At 31.2% G+C, this 20187-nt stretch overlaps 1 protein-coding gene across 1 annotated transcript in view; it reads right to left on the bottom strand.

The window, feature by feature from the left end:
• LOC108775601 (coiled-coil domain-containing protein AGAP005037) overlaps nucleotides 1-20187 on the bottom strand; it is a 117220-nt gene that overhangs the window by 61069 nt on the left and 35964 nt on the right. The window lies entirely within an intron of this gene.

Raw genomic sequence — 20187 nt, 5'->3', positions numbered from 1 at the left:
TCAATGTGAGGGATGAAAACGTTACTTTATAAAAATAACGTGTTACTTTTTGTAAAAAGTAACTTGTAACTAATTTTGAAAAGTTAACGTTACTTAGAAAGTTATTTTTCTGTAATGTTAAGTACGATATTGGATGTAAAATTATATCTTTTAATAATTATAATATAATAGTAATTTATAACAATTAATATTAAGACTTAAAACTTTAAGCTAGTCTCTATAGCAAGCTCTTCTTTTTACTAAATTTAATTTAATAAATCTGCTATAACTCTTTATATTAATATTTTTATATTAGACGGAAAAAATACTATCTCAGAAAAATGTACTTAAATCCTTCGTAACATGGCTAAAAAGTAAAATATTAAAATAAAAAGATGCATTTTATGAAAAATAAGCGATACATTCATAACTTCTAATTAAAATTTCAAGATAACGTTAATCCTTTTTACAAAAAAGTATCAAATATTGTCACAAAAGCCATTTTTTGGACATAAAATCTCAATTATCTTGAAAATCTGACGTATTGGAATTTTTGATTAGCGTGTACGTTTTTAAAACTTTCAAAAATCTAGTATAAGAAACATATGTAGTCTGGTTCAAAGGAGTTTCTTCCTGTAAACTAATGCTATTTCTGACTAAATATTTATAAATGTAATAATTATTAAGTAAATTGACCAAAAGCTTTATTGAATAATGTAGCACATTAATCACAAACGTGCTTTAGTAGTCCATTAAACAAGAGGATTTGACTATTATTCAAACTGTTAATAAAAGCCGTTATTAATTCAGGCGCACGCCCGTCAAGACTCTTTTAATCCGTCATGAACCGTGTAGCATAAACACCGTGCTTATTTACAATTCTCTTTTGAATAAAATATTTTTCGAAATTATCATTCAAACAATCTCGTTTCTCTAAACAAAATGATTTCAATAAATATTTGAAATCGATGAATAGTACATTCAGACTAATTATAGTGTAAATATTAATTTCAATAAAATATATTTGCACATTGCGTATACAGGATTCATATACGTAGTGTTTTTTGAAGTTTTCTCAAATAAATTTTTACTTTATCATATCCTTTCTATGATAATAAAGAAGATCGTAAAAACAAACAATTTTAAATACGATCAGTATTAAAAATTTTTTATTTTTTTAAATGATTAAAAAATTATTAAAAAAAATTTTTTAATTAAGTCTAACCAATTAATCAATACACTTAATACAAAAATTTTTTTTAAATAATTTCTTCTTAAAATCGAGATCTTATTTGACTCGTTACTGGTCGTATTTAAAATTGGTTTTTTTTTTTGCAAATTTATCAAGCGTTGTCATATTGTTTTTTAAGATCGTAAAATATTATAATACCAAATATCATCGAAAAAGACGTTAAATTAGACATGATAACCATCAATTTGTATGTAGGAAATTCTATATATAAAATTTATATAATAATTATCGTCTTTCTAGTTACTATCACTGTTCCTTTTTTAAAGTATAAGATTACAAAGGCTCTTCCGATTGTTTCTTATGTAGACGATTTTTACTTTAAGTTTTCACTATTGCAATATTATATGTATTAATTACACGATGGATGTTGCATGACAACTTAAAAGATAATAGGAGAAACTTAATTTCTCTATTTCCAAAACGCTTCGAAAAAACGAACAGCGCCGCGCCGTCAAGCGAGATACGATTATGCAAAATGTAACTCTTTTCGTTACAATGGTATTGTAATCGTCCTATGTCTGAAATAACTATAATAAACCGCGTGCACGACGAAATGACGGGCGTAGTGCGTTATATAAAATAGCGTGCGGTATGTCCGCTCAATCGTATCACCTGTTAAATCGCATGAACTATAAGAATCTCTTTCACCAACTCCGATTAACGCTAATCAATGGTTAACTCAATCGCCAACGTGAGAACTGAACACAGTTTGTCTCACAGAAGCAGAAGAGAGTGGAGAAGTTCTGATTCATCGAACTGCTATTAGCACTTTTGCGAGTTAATCATAAATTAACTTAATCAAAGGTCAGTGAAAGGGGCTATAATTCCGATCACTTTTGAATCTACGATATTTTGCACAAAATTAATGGCGGTCTATTATCTAGTTAGAGTAAATTATCAACAAGCAAATTGCAGATACGTTAAAGTCACGAAAATCTTGTAAATAAAAAGCTTAATTGTTAGTCTCTCTTTTGGTGCGTATTCTAAATTTATAATGCAAGACGTATATAAATTATCTCATTAAAAAAAATCTTTATTATCATTTTTATGTAAAAGATATGTATCATAAAGCAAAATTTTATTCAAGAAACATGACGCGTATAATATCCTGTACACACGACATACATTTTATGAAAATGAATATTTACACAAAATTAAAATTAGATACACTGTGATTCATGCCTCGTCTTACGTTTTCGTAAGTTTTTTCCTGTTTTCTAACTTTCATGATTTGCGCAAATCAATTATACAGTATATCGTCATATATGTATATCATATATACGTAAGTATTGTATTCATTCGTTTCTCCGAATCTCCTGATGACGAATTACGCTTTCACTTTCACCAAAATATGTATCACACAAAAGAAGATCGCGGTGTAACAATCTCTTCTGCCATTTTAGTAAATAAGAGTGTGTATTTTTTTGCATCACGTAATTTTCGCAGGATTACGTTTACATGGTTTTTTGATATTACATATACCAGTTTTATTAGGTAATAAATTCTTGCCAAACACAATGAAATTAATCTAAATATGATATTCTTATCATTAAAATTGACTATCCAAAATTTTCAACAAAATTGGCCAAGATTAATTTGCAGTAAATATTTTTAATTTGTTTTATTAAAAATATTGTTTACAGGAAAACGTGTATCGTAATAAAAAATCAAATAATTTTACAGTTTATATTACATTTTACAATTTATATCAAGTTATAAATAAACTTATTGATTATTTTATAGAAGAAATTAATTCAAATTTAATATTCTTATTATTAAAATTAATTATCTCAAATTTAAAAAAAAATTAGCCGAGATTAGTTTGCAATAAATATTTCTAATAAGTTTTATTAGAAAAATTATTCACAGGAAGACGTATATATTTTAAAAAGGTAAACATTTATAATTTATATTACAAGCAAATAAACTTATTTTATGAAAGATAATTTTATAAAAAAAATTGATCTGAATTTATAATATTTTCAATGTTGAAATTGATTACTCGCAAAATTTTCAAAAAAATTATTCCAGATCGGTCCAGAATAAACTAGAAAAAACAAATGTTTACGATTTATATTACGGGCCATAAATAAACTTATTGACAACTTTATGACTGCAGAAATGACAAAGGAGCAGAATATGTCATAAGACGTAATAATTCACACAGTATCCAAGGAACAAACCAATGATAACCGTATATAAACGTAAATCGCTCCGAACTGTCTTTAACAGTGTTTCACAATCAAAAGGAATGACCCGAGCCTGCCAATCGCTTGCAATTAAAATCTGAACCTTGCTAATTCATCTCGCGGAATGTAAGTTGACTTTCATTTTCCATAAACCTTTGTACGAATTACATTCTACGGGAAAACCGATTATATTTTTTATCGATTACGATTAGTATGTCATACAAGGTGCCAATTATATGCGATTACGTCAACATTATACGAACTGAGCTAATTGTGTGTTGTTCGGGTATAAATAAATCAAAATATCGACAGTACAAGAGCAATACAAAGTAAAATTTATAATACATTTCTATATTGATATAAAAAATAGAAATAACTAACAAATCATGTAATAAAAAAATATAAAGAAAATATAGAAAGAAGAAAATCGTAATTATTTTAAAACTTCCTTTTTATCTTTCTTACATTCAATAGTTGCAAAAGTGTGTCGTTATAGAAATGTCTGCATATCGATTTAAGAATTATTACGCTTTCTATTAAAACTGCTATTTGTTATATATAAATCCACGCAACCTGCTTCAATGAATAATACGTTTTCATCATATCACAGTTCTGTTTAAAACAGTATCAGCAACGTTGGTAAAGAATATCGGGCGGATAAACCGCGCAAATGAATACATTTCATTGGAAAAGCGTGTAGAATGATGAAATGTAATTTGTGAAGCTCATAACGATGTAACAGTTTATTCGAGCGGACTTAATAATTAACGGTTCTATCTACGTTGAATTTTAGAGGTTCAATTGCAATAACGGAAGCACGTGCGAGCGATGCCACTTGAAATGTAGGACTCTACATTTCCAAGCGATAACAAAAGGAATTTTAACGCAATTTTTTAATTACTATGAATCGCCAGTGAAACATCCGCGTGTTTATGGCATTTGATAAAATTGCCCACATTTTCCACGAAACGAGCAACCACTCCTGTCTCCTCTCATCATGTGGTGATTGTACATTTTTTTGCTACTATACGTAATACACATTTCATCATCAGGCTATTATTAATATAATAAATGTTAACGATATATGTCGCATTTACAGCCTATTGAAAATATATAATTTATGAGGTTTACACACTTGCCATAAAAGCGAATGTGACGATTTGTAATTTGCAGATATCTGATCACGCTGTAAAGGCAATAAACAGACGAACAATAATTATAAAATGGCAATAAACGTCACTTTGCTCGGACGACAATTACGCTGAAAATAATCACACGACAAAGTAAATGTTGTGACATTTATGATTGCAAGACTATATAGCATGTTATGTATTTTCTCATACCCTTCCTCTATTCATACGCGAAAAAAAATTTGTGAGAAAAATCAAATAGCAAGTTATACAAAATTAGTTTGCAATTTTATAGGGTTAGACGATTCCAGTAAATATTTCTAATTTGCTTTATGGAAAGTATTGTTTATAAAACGACATATTATATATCTTTAAAAAAACGTTTATGATTCATACGGGTTATAAAGAAATTTTTATAACAGTTCTATAAAAATTGTTATCAATTATTTTGTAAAAATTGTCAACAATTTTATAGAAAAAAAATTGCCTTTCCGAAATTTTCAAAGATTAGTCCCGATTATATTATAAATACTAATAATTTGTATTACATAAGAATGAAAAAAAATATAAGTACGTCCCGTGTACTTGTATGGGGCCTAATGAATCTCTCAAAGATCCATCCGGCCGATGACGCGGTATTCAATGGAACGCACTTGGACATATAGTCGCCTTTCTGCTTCGTAATTACACACGCGGCGCGGACCGACTTTCGTTTTCCAGGGTAGGGTCGTCCTTTCGCCGCATGTGTCGGCTTTTTCCGGTTTTCGATAGAGAGAGAAATCATTTTTTCGGTAGACAAGCAGGTGAGAGCGAGGTGGCGAAGAGGTAGGTGAGCGATCTGCATTTTTTCTCGCAAGACCCAATGCATTTCCCGCGATTACACAGTGAGTTTCCGCCGTCCGTAGATAGGCAGATACGCGAGTACGCTTGTACTCGATAGACTTTCTTCCTGGCTGGATATCTGCGATCGTGCTTCCGGTAACGGTGCGTTAAACTTTAGATTGCTAAAGATGTAGATACCGGCGTGTCAAGTTCAGTTGACTTTATATGCAACACGATATGTTACATTTCTTTATTCGTGTTACACGTAACGAATTTCTCAGAGATTATTTCTTGAACAAGGTGAAAGTTTGAAATCATACTTTGTTAGAAGTATAATAAAAAGGTGTGATTCCTTTTCTCTCGTATATGCGTATTTGACATGATAAATGCAACGGGTGAAACATCCTTGAACTTATTTGAGAATGCACGGCAGTGCCATACAACCAACTTTACTTTGTTAATTATACATATCGTGCATAGACGCAATAATAAGTATAGACATTCCTACAAAGTTATCATTCGGTTTAGAAAGAATGAGGTAGATTCACATTCTTCTCTCTCTCTCTCTCTCTCTCTTTCTCTTTAAGGTATAGAATTGAAAAGGAATCGCTGATGCGATTCAATACATATATATTTCGTTCTTTTTCTAACGGAAATGATACGATCAAAGAATGTGTAGTATACACCTATTATTATCTAATACTGTATCGCGCAACAAAAATTCAACTAGATTACTAGATAAAGCGCGCATTTTTTGGTTGCATAATGCGTATAATTAAGGAAAAATAATTAACAATAACGTATGATTAAAGATAAAAATCCAGGCGATCAATATAAAATAAAAATGCGTAGAAAAATATAAAGATACAATTTTAGGTATGTTCTTTCTTGTAAGAAATATCATGAGGTTATATTTTTATATTAGTATTTTTGTATGCATTCTTATTGTATGTTATTTATATGGATTCTTTTTAGATATATGTATAATATTGATCATATATTATATTGAATGCACAATTTTTCATGTGCATTCCTATTTTATATTATTTACTTGCATTTTAAAAAAACATTTATCGTATAATTGAACACATTTTTTAAACTTAATATTAATCAAACTTGACGCGGCGCTCAAAGTGTTAAAAAGATATGAAAAGATGTTAAAGATCGTTTTAAAAGAAAGTATGGCAAAGAACATGGGTTTAATCCGGTGTAAGTAAATTGTAAAAGTGGCGTAACCTTCAAACGATCTAGACAAAGATAATATTAGCTTCAGTTATGCTTTAAATTCTTCAACAGCACGTTACGGCCGTTTTCAATATCGTTGAAATTTTCCACGCAGTAAAAGGTAGACGCTTCCTGAAAAGCGATTCTTGTCTTAGCAACGCGATTTTCCGCTTTTATTCATATGGAAACGCATGCTTACGTAAAAATCTACGGGTGAACTTTCTTTCTCGATGATAACGAAGGTATGATTTGTGCAAACATGTTAATAAAAAGAACAAAATGTTTAGCTGCATAAAAAAAATTCGCTGTAAATATAAATTTAAAAATAATTTTATTGAACTATATAGATAAATAATTATGTATTAAGAATCTCAAGCATGATCAGCTATAATTTGACGGAAATAAAAATCAGGGCGCGTAAACTGAAAAAAAGGAAGAGTGCCAGAAGTGTTCAACGAAGCGTAAATTGAAACGACAGAACTTAAAAAAAAGTTTTAAAAAATAAACGCTTTACATTTCGCTTCCAAATAACGTTTCCTAAAAGTTTTGTTGACACTTCTGTTAAGCCTAATACATAACTAAAACAGGAATACACAGACGATTTCTGATAGGTTGAAAATTTGTCATTTTCCATTTCTATTGCCTGTGCCTTTCGATTGTATCTTAAATCTTTATTTACTTTTTATTCGGTTTAAGTTTCGATTTTTATTTTCACAAACAGATTTTCAGTGTCTTATAAATATTTTGACGATCTAATAAATTGATTTTTAGATTTGTAACCAGATGGATTTTATAGCAAAATTGCTTGTGTTTTTATGTATAAATATACAAAAACTTATTTCTAAAAAAAAAATTAGTTTTTTTTCAAAAACAAGAAAAATTGAGTAAAAAGTACAAAACGCAAAAAGTTCAAAATAATCTGTGATATCCGCTCGAATACAGAGAGATTTATGTTATTTGAATCTTCTATCGACAGTAAGATTATAATTTATTGACAAGCCGGAAATAATGTTAATCTTGTGATTAGCTACTAGCCTGGCAAAGCTAACGATGCATATCGACGTGCATTAGAGAGATCAGTAGTTTATAATGAGAAATATGGTACACATAATTAGGAGCCCGATCGAAAATCACGAGAATTTCTCTACGTGCCAGCGATTTGTTCGACCTCGTCTGTCGACTGTCGACTGTCGACAAACTGCATGTTATGTCCGTGTTCACGATGCATGAATATCAAGTGCAAGGATATTCCCCTTCTCTTTTTCAGAGTGTTATTATTTTTATTTCACCATTAAAGATACAATATTTATAAAATTATATAGATTGAAAAGTACGATACTGTCGTATTTATTGCATCGAAAAAATCAGAAATAAAAATAACGGAAGATCAAATGAAATGAGCAAAGAGAAGTGAAAAGTTAATATTATAATTTATAATATATATTTTATTCACATATAAAAGAAAACCCGGAACATTTCAAACTTCATTAAGTCGTTTTTCAGTTGTAAAAAAAATTAATTAATTAATTAAGGTATAAAAGAGAAAGAATTCCGAACAAAAAATGTAAAAAGTAGCAAAAAAATCATATCAAATAATTAAAACGCAAATATAATGTATCATAAAATAATATAATTTATATAACAACTAGAATTAATGTCCTGCTCGTTATTATAAAACAATGTATTAAAATAATAATTTGAACCAAACGAGAGAACATTTGATGTTTAATTAATGATAATTTAATTGCCAATTTGTCATTAGCAAAAGCAAAACTAATTTTAACTAGACACTAAATGAAAAAGACTAATTGTAAGTGTATATTAGAAACAATAAACCTCACTTTTGCTAATTGTATATAAATTGACATACCTATTAAAATATAATTAAATAAACATCACATATATTCACTCATTTTTTGCTTAATTTATTATTTTATTGTTTTAAATAATTCAAACAAATCAAATTTTGCTCAGATAAGTCAAATTAAAGAAAATAAATACATTATGAAAAATGGAAACATTTAAAAAAAATTATTTATTGTCCCTTTTTTTATTCATCCCGTTTCTTTTTTCCTTGAGAAAAATGAAAAAGAATAAGAGGCTATTATTTCTTCACGCTCTTTTAATTCCTAACATTGCATAACGTGATAAGTGTAAAGCTCCGAGAGAGAGAGAGTGTATGTATTAAAGTCTACTTGTGAAACTTTGAAGCAACATTTTATTATCTACGGAGCGCGCAAAGAAGTTTGATCGATTATCTTCTTGGGTGCGGTTCAATGGGACCGATAGATGGTTTCGCCATGGATATGCCATCAAATAAATTGGTATAATATCTTGCAGATAAGCAAGGACAGAAACCAGACCAGTCCAGACTTGTCCATTTGTGTCAGGTAATCATTGCAGGTAAGCAACGATAAAATCACGAACTAGGTTTCTCGTGTCATGCAATTATTACTGTTCCACCACAAATTGCGTAATGAACTTGAGGTTTGTTTCGATTTACATTCCGCAAATTGATAAAACTATCATCGAAACTAGATAATGGCGCATCGATACATTCGTTTCATCATTAAAAACAATCAGACTTTATATCATCTAATAGCATTTGTATATTCGATAAAATTTTGTAATGTTTTTGTTTAAATTTCTGTTAAAAATTTTAATATCAAACTGAATTTATCAATTAAACTAAAATTATCAAGGACAATTAGTATTGGAAGATTGCGTATTTCAGTTAAAATTAACAGAAACTCTTTCTTTCTGAAAGAGAAAGACTTAATTACGTTGAGAGAGAAATGGTTCTTTCCGATCAAAGAATATTTTTTTATAAATTTATACGATTAATTAACATTAGACTGAAAAGCACGAAAGAGTAAAAAAATCGCGTGACTTTTATATCGATGCTGACACGCGTCCGGCGGAAGGTAACACGCAATTAATTGACCTAATGTTACACATATCATGCCGCAATAGTTTGAAATAGATACGAGTGCATCAGAAGTAAATTACAATGAGTTCATTATCAAACGGTCTTAACGCGAGTTTCATCGCAGTACCTCATGCAGAAAGTGTGTCAAGAAAATATATACGCATCTAAAATGTAAATGCGACTAGATCGCGCACATCTATCCACCCATACGCTCTTTACATATGTCATTGCGACACAAACATCTGAATAACAATTTTCTACTTATGAAAATTATAATGAGATCTGCTAAACGCGACGTTTGTTTAACTGTCATTCTTTTACGTAATTTTAGCTATAATAACATTCTGTGAGTAGTCCAATAGTGTATATATATTTATGTTTTATATTATATTTTATATATTATTTTTCTTATTATTTAAATTTTAAATCTATCTAATTAAGGATGTTCGAACGAGGTATATACACATTCTTCTTTCATACTAAGAATATAACATGTGTATTTAAAATTGTCGATCATACAGGACGAAAGAATATCTAGTATCTACTCATCGATAATAACGTGGCGGAGTTAAAATGAGTGTGATTAAGTAAAAGCGCGAAATTAATCGACTGGGCTGAGCTAGCCACGGGCATAGTTCAAGTTGAGACCAATTAGATTCACTGATCTGGTTCTAGGTTCATCAATGTTATCCGGAAAACAAGGTCAGAACAGTTGACCGCAAATGCGATCGTTCAGTAGCGTGGGAAGTAACCATTGGCTGAGCGTTTGCTCCAATTCCACTTTTCTCCTCATTAGCATCACGAGTGATGCAAATGAACCTAATAGTGCCCGATGGCTCATAATTCCTCAAACGCTTGAATCCGCTTGAAGCCTCACCTAACGTGCTACGAATAAACACATGGAAGGCCAATCCGCTAAATAAATACGAATTCTTCTGACAGGATAAAAAAGGTACATGACGAATGATTTACGTAACGCGATCGACAATCTCAGGAGAGAAAGAGAGAATGGATCGCCTTTTGTCGGCCACATTGTGCAGGATCTGAATCCGGTTTTGAAACTCGATGATGCGAATACATGGCACCGGTTACACGACACGTAGCTGAGCAGGATGTCATAACGTGGGAGATATAACTTGCGCGACAATTATAAACGGGCGTTCCAAGTTCGTGCCGGTTAAACGAACTTTCATGAACGAAAAAGAAAAATACGAAAGCAGAGATTTAAAAAAAAAGAAACACGATTACGACTTCCTTCTTTCGTAACGCCTCCATTAAGACCGCTCGTTAAAGATTTCAAGCTAATTATTACCAAGGCTGTTATACATCACTTCTCTCGTTTGTTCTTGCCATTATCATACAATTTTTCAATCTATCCAATTAAAAGTGTACTGGACAAAACGTATTCTTGTTCAATACACAAAATAACTCTTAATATACCTATACCTTAACTTCAGTCCTCATTTTAGTTTGTCACAAGACAAGTCTAGCTAGTTTACCGTACCTACCTATTCAGGACATTACCATCTATCGTCAGCGATATACACATTAAAATTCGGAGTGCTCATCATTTCGAGCTATCAACCAGTTGTGTCGTAACGAAGATATCGGTCTTTTTCCTACGTTCATTATGTCAAAGGCAGCACGTATAACGAGCGCTCAAAGAGGAAGGAGTGTTTTATTCGAGGACAACTCTCGTACAGCTTCCACGTCTGGTTTTGACAATCGATTTCGTCGTCGTGCAATGCGCGACAGTTCCGCTAGTCCTATTACAAACTCTGGAAAGGAAATCTTTTCGTCCTCGACCGGATTCGATTTTTAGTTTGCCGCGGGCCACATCTCCGGCCACCACATTGCGAGCCGGACACTGGCAAGTCCAAATCAATTCTAAGATCTTTCGCAATTTACAAGTTGTACGTTTTAACGAGCTGCCGTTTTTCCTCACGTTATACACTTCACACACCACGCCTGTGTGCTCACTTTCTATAGCGGAGGAGAGTACCAAGAGGGAAAAAAAAAAAAAGAAGGATTGCGGTCGCCGCGACACGACGTGCGGTGACGACACGTTCGCCACCTCCGGGGCTGTCTACCTTTGTCAAGTGACTGGATTCCCGGCATTGCGTTCACAGTTGCTCCAGATCTGCCTAGTGTGTTCTTTCAACTATGGAATCCAAGACGAATTCAAAATCTAGCATTTTGAATTCGTCTTGGATTCGATAAGAACGGAAATCATAAATTATGATGAATTTCAATTACTCTCGAAACAATAAAGTAACTTTATTATACGTCAAAAAAAATTACTAAATCTTAATATATATATTTTTAAATAGTAAGTGAAAATTTACTTATAGCAAAGAAATATTTATTTATAGGTCTGTAAAATTCATTTCATTTGTAATAATTAAAAGAGAAACACTAATTAATTTCATAGAACAAAAAATAATATAAAAAAAGATGAATACTAAGTACATAATAAAATTACTTTAATAAAAATGATTTAATTCGCAGTATGTATAACAGATTGAAATGTCTGATATTTTTTACAAAGAAATTTATAATTGAATGAGTCCAATAGACTCGCCGATTCCAAACGGTTAAGCGCGCAATATGTTTAAAAAAAATCTCCGAGATGTTCTTGTTACACAAATTTTATTACATTTATGCAAGAACCGTAGAATTAAGATCGGAAATTAAAGTTTCGTCAATATTTACCAAGAAAGAATTAACTTTTGATTAACCGAGAAACCTACACAACGTCCAAAGGATTATCTGGTACGTTACGGTGATCAACATAATATATGTAAATCGTAAACCGATATATAACCTCCATCATCTCCGATTACACGCGGATCATTCTGGTTAGTCGCCTCCGCCTTCATGGAAGGCACCTTTTAATTTCGCGAGACCGTTCAGACGCGCCGCGGAATCACAAACGGCGCCGTAATGGCTTCCGCCGATCGATCGGCGAATATGGAAATAACCCGATAGACCTGGATGGAAAGGACGCATAATATGTATATCGATCGATGTCACTTCTCTCTCGTCGGAATTCAATAAACTATCCACTGTCAGCGTCGCTATCTGCTGTTATTATCTCTTCGATTGAAATGCACGGTCGCACGCGCCCGTTACTCCAGAACTCGATCTCATCCTGATCAGATTTAACGATCGCGCGCCACACAACATACAAAATACCGGAGAAAGTAAGAGCGAAGGGAAACGTATCCGTCTTCGCCAAGATTACGAGTGTATACGTAACCGAAAAAGCAGCTGACTGCCGACTTACATATGGCCTCTTCATTTTAATGTGCATACGTGGACCTCGACGACAGTTATAGCTACGTAACATCTCAATTAGTCTTAAACTCCGAAATATCAAAAGCTACCTAGTTTTCATAACATCATTTAAAACATTTTCTTTTTTTTAATTTATCACCAAAAAATGCAAAATAGCAAACCCGAGAAATTTGCCGATTTTGTATATTTATTTGTATTTTTAATTTTGAAAATATATATCGACGTTATTTTCTAATCTTTTGCAAGTTTTTACCGAAGTAACAATTTCTTTGAACTTACAGTCTTTTGCTCCGCGGATATAGAAATAATTATGGAAAATGTATAGTAAAACTCGATAATTTTAAAGCTACTTACTCGATACATTGAAACGAATATAGCGTGTCATTATTTCTTATGACGCTGTCGCATTTATTACTACTTATAGCCGAACATTAAATGTTTTTCAGCACGTTTAAGTAATGGTGTGTAAAAAAAACTAATCTGCATTTTGCTAATGTAGTTAGGCAATTTTCAACATTTCTTGACTCATATTGAATATGTTTTCAATATTTATAAAGATTTTCTTTTATACATACATACATACAATACATCCTATTTTTTACATTACAATACAACACAACAACAATATTAAGAAGCTAATTGAAATACTCAGAATTAAGGAAGGGTTCATGTATTAAAGCAATAGTTTTGTATACGATTATTTAAAAAATTAAATAAAATAATAGAGAAAAGAATAGTGATTATATTAAATTATCTAGTTATTTTACTTTGTGTGGAATGTTCATATATTACAATCTCTTTCTAAAATACTTTTGAAGAACTCTTAGAAAACAGAGACTGGTCTTTTTCAAGGTGCTTTATATTCGAAACAGCGTTTGCGAAAAGTATTTCTTTTGCGGAAGAGAAGTTTTGTAAATGTAAATTTGATACGTGAACTTTTAATATATTCATATTAACAACATAAATGATAATAACAACAATAAATTCCGTAATTGCTTACTAACAATTTGTGAGATCTCTGGCCACCTTTGAGAAATAAATGCATGAAAAGCGAGATGTGATTTGAAAACTGATCATGAGTTAAAAGATGTGAAAGTATTCCGAGTGAAACGAGAGATATGTATATAACTTGAGATTCCATCAATTCCTATTAAATCAGGAACGTGAGTCTTTTTTAACATTCTACCTGATTGGTAAAATATTTGAATGTTGCATTCTATGATATAGTGAAAAATTCTGAATTCCACGCATATCGTTTTCGTATCTTTCCTTTGCATTACTTTAGGTCTATGTAAACGTACTTTACAGTAATTGTGCAACTCTTGCTATAATAATTAATTTAAAATAAAAAGAAATATTATATTTCCTGCTATTTGTTCTTTTTTACACAAGCAAAACTTTAATCTCAAATTTTTTCAAAATAAAAAAAAGCGGAGTTCTTTTTTTCTTAAAATAATAAAAATAAAACATTACTCGACATAATAATAGTGATATAAAAATAACTGTAAATTTTTTTTCACATTTTTTAAAAAACTAGTAAAAAAAATTCGAGCTCTGAACAAAAGATCCAGATTATCAAAGAAGTAAAAATATAACTGCAGGCGGAGTGTTAAGCAACCAGAAACTTAATGTTGTGCGTGCATTGTCAATCGATTTCACACATCTGTGCAATGTCAATATAAAAAACTAAATGTCGGAAACAAACGTTTCTTTAAGACGATTAATGGCATAATAATTCCGATCGTACTAGCTACAAAATAAAAACTGTAGCTAACAGTAAATTGTTACGCTGTATCGCGTTATACTTGCATAAATGCTAGTTGCATCAGAGCAACTTCGGCATTTAGCCTGAAGGCCAAATGAGCCAATGTACCTCTCTCAGGCTTCTGCACGTTTATGAAGCAGAACGAGATACTGGATGTTAAATTAAATAGATAATAACATAATTAATTGGGATTTAATGAGCATAAAATCACACGTTGTTTGCTAACGATGGGAAAAAAAAGACACGTCGTGTCACTTAAAGAGTTATCATGGTCTGGATGTTAGATCTGAAATTAACCGGCGCGGCGGCTCGCTTTTACTGAATAATTATTGCACTTGTCCACACGCAATTTATCATTGCGTACCATCTCCCACGCGACAAAAAATACAGATATGATCTTCAGAAACGAGTAATAATAAGATGATCAAAGAAAGTGTGGCGACCCAGAACATCTCGTAATATCCGCGAAATTCGAAAAATCGTTAGAAATTACTATTACAAATCTAAAATAGAATCCTCGACATTCTTTGACAAGGACAAGGCGAACGACAATCATTCGCATCGATCATAAGACCGTTCGCCGTTCTAGACCAAATGCTTGAACAAGTTTATTCGCTGACCTGTTCCTAGACATTTTCAGATCACGTGCAAGAAACTTGTTGGCCACCCTCGTTTCTCACTTTTTAATTATTAATCTAAATCTCATTTATTAATATATTTTATTGTGCGTAATGAAATATGCAATATAAAGAACTGCACATAGAAAATTTATAGCATTTAAAGACAGCTTGCTTTAACAAGGTATTAAATTAATAATACGCTCCGTATTTTCAAGTGATCGTAATTACAATCAATTATTTTTATAAAGAATATGCCATATCCGCTGTTATACAATACCTATTTTTTATTACCTGTCAATCACAATTTTACGTAAAACAAAATAATTTTATACACCGTTTTAATTTAAGAAGGCAAAAATTTGAAGTTATTTAGTGACTCAACTTGCAGTTACGTTATTTAATTTACAAAATAAAAAAATAATTAAGTGCAGAATAAAATTTTGATAAAAAATACAATTTTGCTTTTTTAAATACTTTTTTCTGTAAATTATATACGTCTACACGCATCATACATATATACTACATAAAATATAACAACCTATAAACTAAACGATTTAATATAAGTATCGAAAATATAAATACAATATATGCTTATCCTATAAAATAATTAAATATATATTATATAAATCTGTAACATTTTACAAATAAAAGGTAATTAAATGATATAATAAAATTTGGATAAAAAGCTCTTTTCATAAAACATTTATAATAACAATCTCGAAAATACTAATTGAATACACACACATACAATAATATATTTCGAGGGTCAAGAATCGCAAGATAAGATACTAAAATAGAACCCCAAATTTGTGCTGAAGAATTAATTTACTGCGAAATACATTTTCCGCACTTTTGTTATGGTATCCTGCATCTTATACCGTACACGTGTCATGCGTATGAATGAACGAATGAACGATCCGATAATCAGCCGGTGTCTCGATGCACATACGTGAGAGCCGCTTTTACGATGACAACGTGCGGCGATACATAGAAGAGAAGAGCGAAGCAAAAGGTGTATCAAACACCCAGGTAGGAGAGGTGCATACACCTCCTGCGAGCTTACCAGATCCACGGCGAGCTCAACGAGCGGGCAGTTACCTTTCCGTTCTGAGACCGCGAGGATCTACCTTCTTCAATAGTGCCGAGTATCCGAACGTGATCATTATCTCTGGGTAAGTTTCGCGTTAATCGCTCTATAATAATCGCCCCAAATTTCGTGTTTCTCAAAAAGAACACTGACACGGATTTAGTGTGTTTAATTTTTCATATGGTGGTCTAAAACATCTGAATGTTAAAAAATGTTATTTAATATATCTGTGCGACTTTTTTTGTGGCTTTTTACGGAAGTGCTCCAATCTCGTTTGATTCAGGCAGATGTGACTAAAGAACGTATTAAAAATTCACTACAATTATAATACTTATAAAATTATAAATCATACAAATTTTGAGTGTTGCTTATTTTGTTACGTGAGAGAAGTTTGACTTTAATAGTTTCGTTTCAGTAAAGTAATAATTCAAAATACAAATGTGATATTTTCTCTTTTTAATTCTTTTAATTTTGTCTAATTTTGTCTTATGGATTATTATAATTTATACGTATTATGTATATTATATATACCTATATAATTTACAAAACAAAAAAGTATTGTAACTAATTGTTAAAGTTTTAATAAAGAACTCTTACTTACTCAAGATATTTATACAATTATATACTAGCTTTCTTTTAAATTCTTTTTTTTTTTTAAATTCTTTACAAATCCTAATATATTAAAATTCTTTTATAAATCTTAAAATTTTATAACTTAAAATTTTAACATCAACTTTTAATTTCTTAATGCGCTTATCTTGATCTTATATTATCTTGATTTATCATACTTACATGTGTAATGTTTGTGTATGAATATCATTACCATTCTGTTATATGTTTTATGCAAGTGGAATATTAGAGCAACGTATGCAATACATTACGTATGTATTTCATTTTTTTTTATAAAATGAAGATTTTAATACACTGACTGTCAATCTAATAAGAGATTGATTCCATGTAAAGTATAATCATTTTAATGTCGTCAGAGTATTCAGGGCATTGCATTTTAATTCTCACTTTGATAGCTTTTACTGTCGATCACAATTTGTTTGGTACGATAGAGTTACAAAGTGACTTGACAATCTACATTCTAAGCGGGATACTCTTATAACAAAGTGAACGGTTGCATTAATGACTGCGAGATGAGAATGACGTCGCTGACATGAGTGGCAGAAGCGGTGATACAAACAGATTAAAAAAAAAAAATGAAATTTTTACAATTAATTAAAAAGCACGAAGTATACAGTAACACGATGATAGAAATTTTAAACGTACATTAATAAAAATAATAAAACAATATTATATTTATGTTAGAAGTGTTAATAACAAAATATTTTTATTAATCAGCAATTATCACAAGTTCATGATTGAAATGTTCAATGACATCATTAAAATTAGATCAAAACAATTCCGAATAATAATTAAATAATTATACTATCAAATAATACTGTGCATACTATTAATATTCCTATCACGTATAAAATGAACTATAGTTATCAAAATCAATTATAATATACGTAGTTTGGTAAAAACCTTCATGATACCATTTGATCCTTACGTATAATACGACTTCAACTTTCAGTTTTATCCAACTTCAAGTTTCTATGCAGGTAGTTAAGCACAATAATTCAAGCGTGACAGGTCTTAGTTATCATTTTAAATCTAAGAGCAAATGTGTGCAAAGCAGGAATACGCAGAACCTTTCAGTATCGGAAACCGTCAATTACGTTTCGCGCTACTCCCGCGTATCTCAGTTCCGTTAACACTACCGTTCAACGTCCAGTAATACCAGTACCGTTCACTATCAAGGCAAAACGGAAAATTCTTCCGGTTGCATTCGTGTGTTACATTAATATGCAGATTGCTCGCACCGTGTTAAAATATTAGAATGCACGTAATTCATTTTACTATAGAAACTGTTTCCTATACACAAAGAAAGACATATTAACAGCATTAGTTTAATTGAAAATAATCTTGTTAATGTTCAAGGGAGGAGAGTGTAATTTTTAAATCTTAAATAATTGTAAGATCTGTTGTCATTTATTATCTTCCTCGTTTCAAAATATGGCATTGTGACTGCGCTACTATAATACACGTAAAACGATTTTGCTGGAAAACTTATCTAAAATTTTAGCTAAATACAGATCTGAAGATAATTTTGTTAAACTATCAAAATAATTACGTAGAATTTTTAAGCATGATGAGCAATGCTGCAATAATTGACATTCTAGCAATCTCAGTTATTTAATCGTTTTTAATAATATTATTAGTAATAATTACAATTATTTTTACTAATGATTAAGATTATTTTCAATTAAAACAATCTTGTTAATATATCATAACTTTTTCAGTATGTTCGATTTCCTGATTTGATTATTATCAGCAGTTTAGAAACACGAAAGCATGCTTAGGCGCAATTAGAAACTCATTAAAAATGTATTATTGGGGACACATCGGATATATTAACAAGAAATAACTGTCTCGATCACGGCAATTTATATCAGTCGTAAAATTTTCTCCCGCCGTTTCTTCACGCGACTATCACTCGTACACACGCCATCAACTTTACGAGCGAGATACGCGTTATATAAAGGAACGCGTATGAGCGTCAACATAGCCTATGTCGCACAAATTCATCAGCACGTCTCCGAGAACGGTCAGCGGAATAATTAATCGCGTCGATTAATTATCACAAGAAGAAAAACGGGTGTAAAAGATATCTGCATCTCGTATCTGGATCTACTCACGTCTCAGGAGGCTGTTCGGCATATCGCGGCAGCGTACCGATGGTAACATAATGAGATGAAAATGATATCGTGTGAGAACGAAAAGGGATTATCGTCGGCTGTGTTCTTAAGCGATACAACGCTCGTTACGCTTCCCTGAATAAAATTTCGCAACGAAATGATGCCGTTGCGTGTGCGCACCGTACTTGTCTGCATTATATTATACGCGGCGGCAGCATGGACTTCATTCCATCGATTCAACGTTACCTTTCTGGAGTCCGTTTCCCACACCCGGGTATATATCGAGTAATAAATTTCACGATTATAATAATGAATTAAGTGGAGAAGCATGTCGACTGTAATACGCCAATACTGCACGCTGGTTAATATCTGCACAAATTCGCCTATTTCTTTATCTCGTAAAAATTAGGCAATAAGTAAAATTGACCTGTATACTAAAAAGGCAAAGAGAAAGAATCCTTTCTAAAAGATGCGAAAGAATATTTATTATTTCGGCTTATATATGCCAAGAAGAAACTTTATTCAACAATTTCTTCTTTTATCTTCACACATTTTATATTTTTTTTTTACAGAAAGTAATTTTGAAAAGAGATTACTAATACCTAAATCCACACATTGTTTTACTCTCTTTTGTAATCTCTAAGTCCTTTATATAATCAGATATCTTATACTAATTTATATTCACATCACATTTATTCAGTTATTATTGTACAAAAGTCTAGCATATTTTCTTTTCCTCATAGCATTTTTCTTTCTTACCGTATTCTCCTAATAACTAATTTTCCGTACCTATCTTATCCTCTTTATTCTTCTTCATCTCCTTGTTCCCTCTTTCCACAATTTCCATAGAACATTGCTTTTTTCGCAGTATCTAAATCTTCATTCTGTAACCTGCTCCATATTTCCTCTCTATCCCTAATCCAATTCTATTATTCTATACGAATCAACTCCCAATTTCTCTTTTCTATTTTCACTAATTTGAGAGAGCGTTATGTGCTTTATTATGTGTAAGGATATTCGCGGAAAAAGCAGTTGAGGAATTTTATATAATATGTGAGTCACATATGCGACATATGTGAACGTAATGACATTGCACTATCATTACTTTCAAATAAACGGAAAGTGAAAATACATGTTTCGGACGGT

Source organism: Cyphomyrmex costatus, unplaced genomic scaffold (assembly GCF_001594065.2).
Source record: "Cyphomyrmex costatus isolate MS0001 unplaced genomic scaffold, Ccosl1.0 scaffold302, whole genome shotgun sequence".
Lineage (NCBI taxonomy): Eukaryota > Metazoa > Arthropoda > Insecta > Hymenoptera > Formicidae > Cyphomyrmex > Cyphomyrmex costatus.
This window is presented reverse-complemented; position numbering and strand designations above follow the sequence as displayed.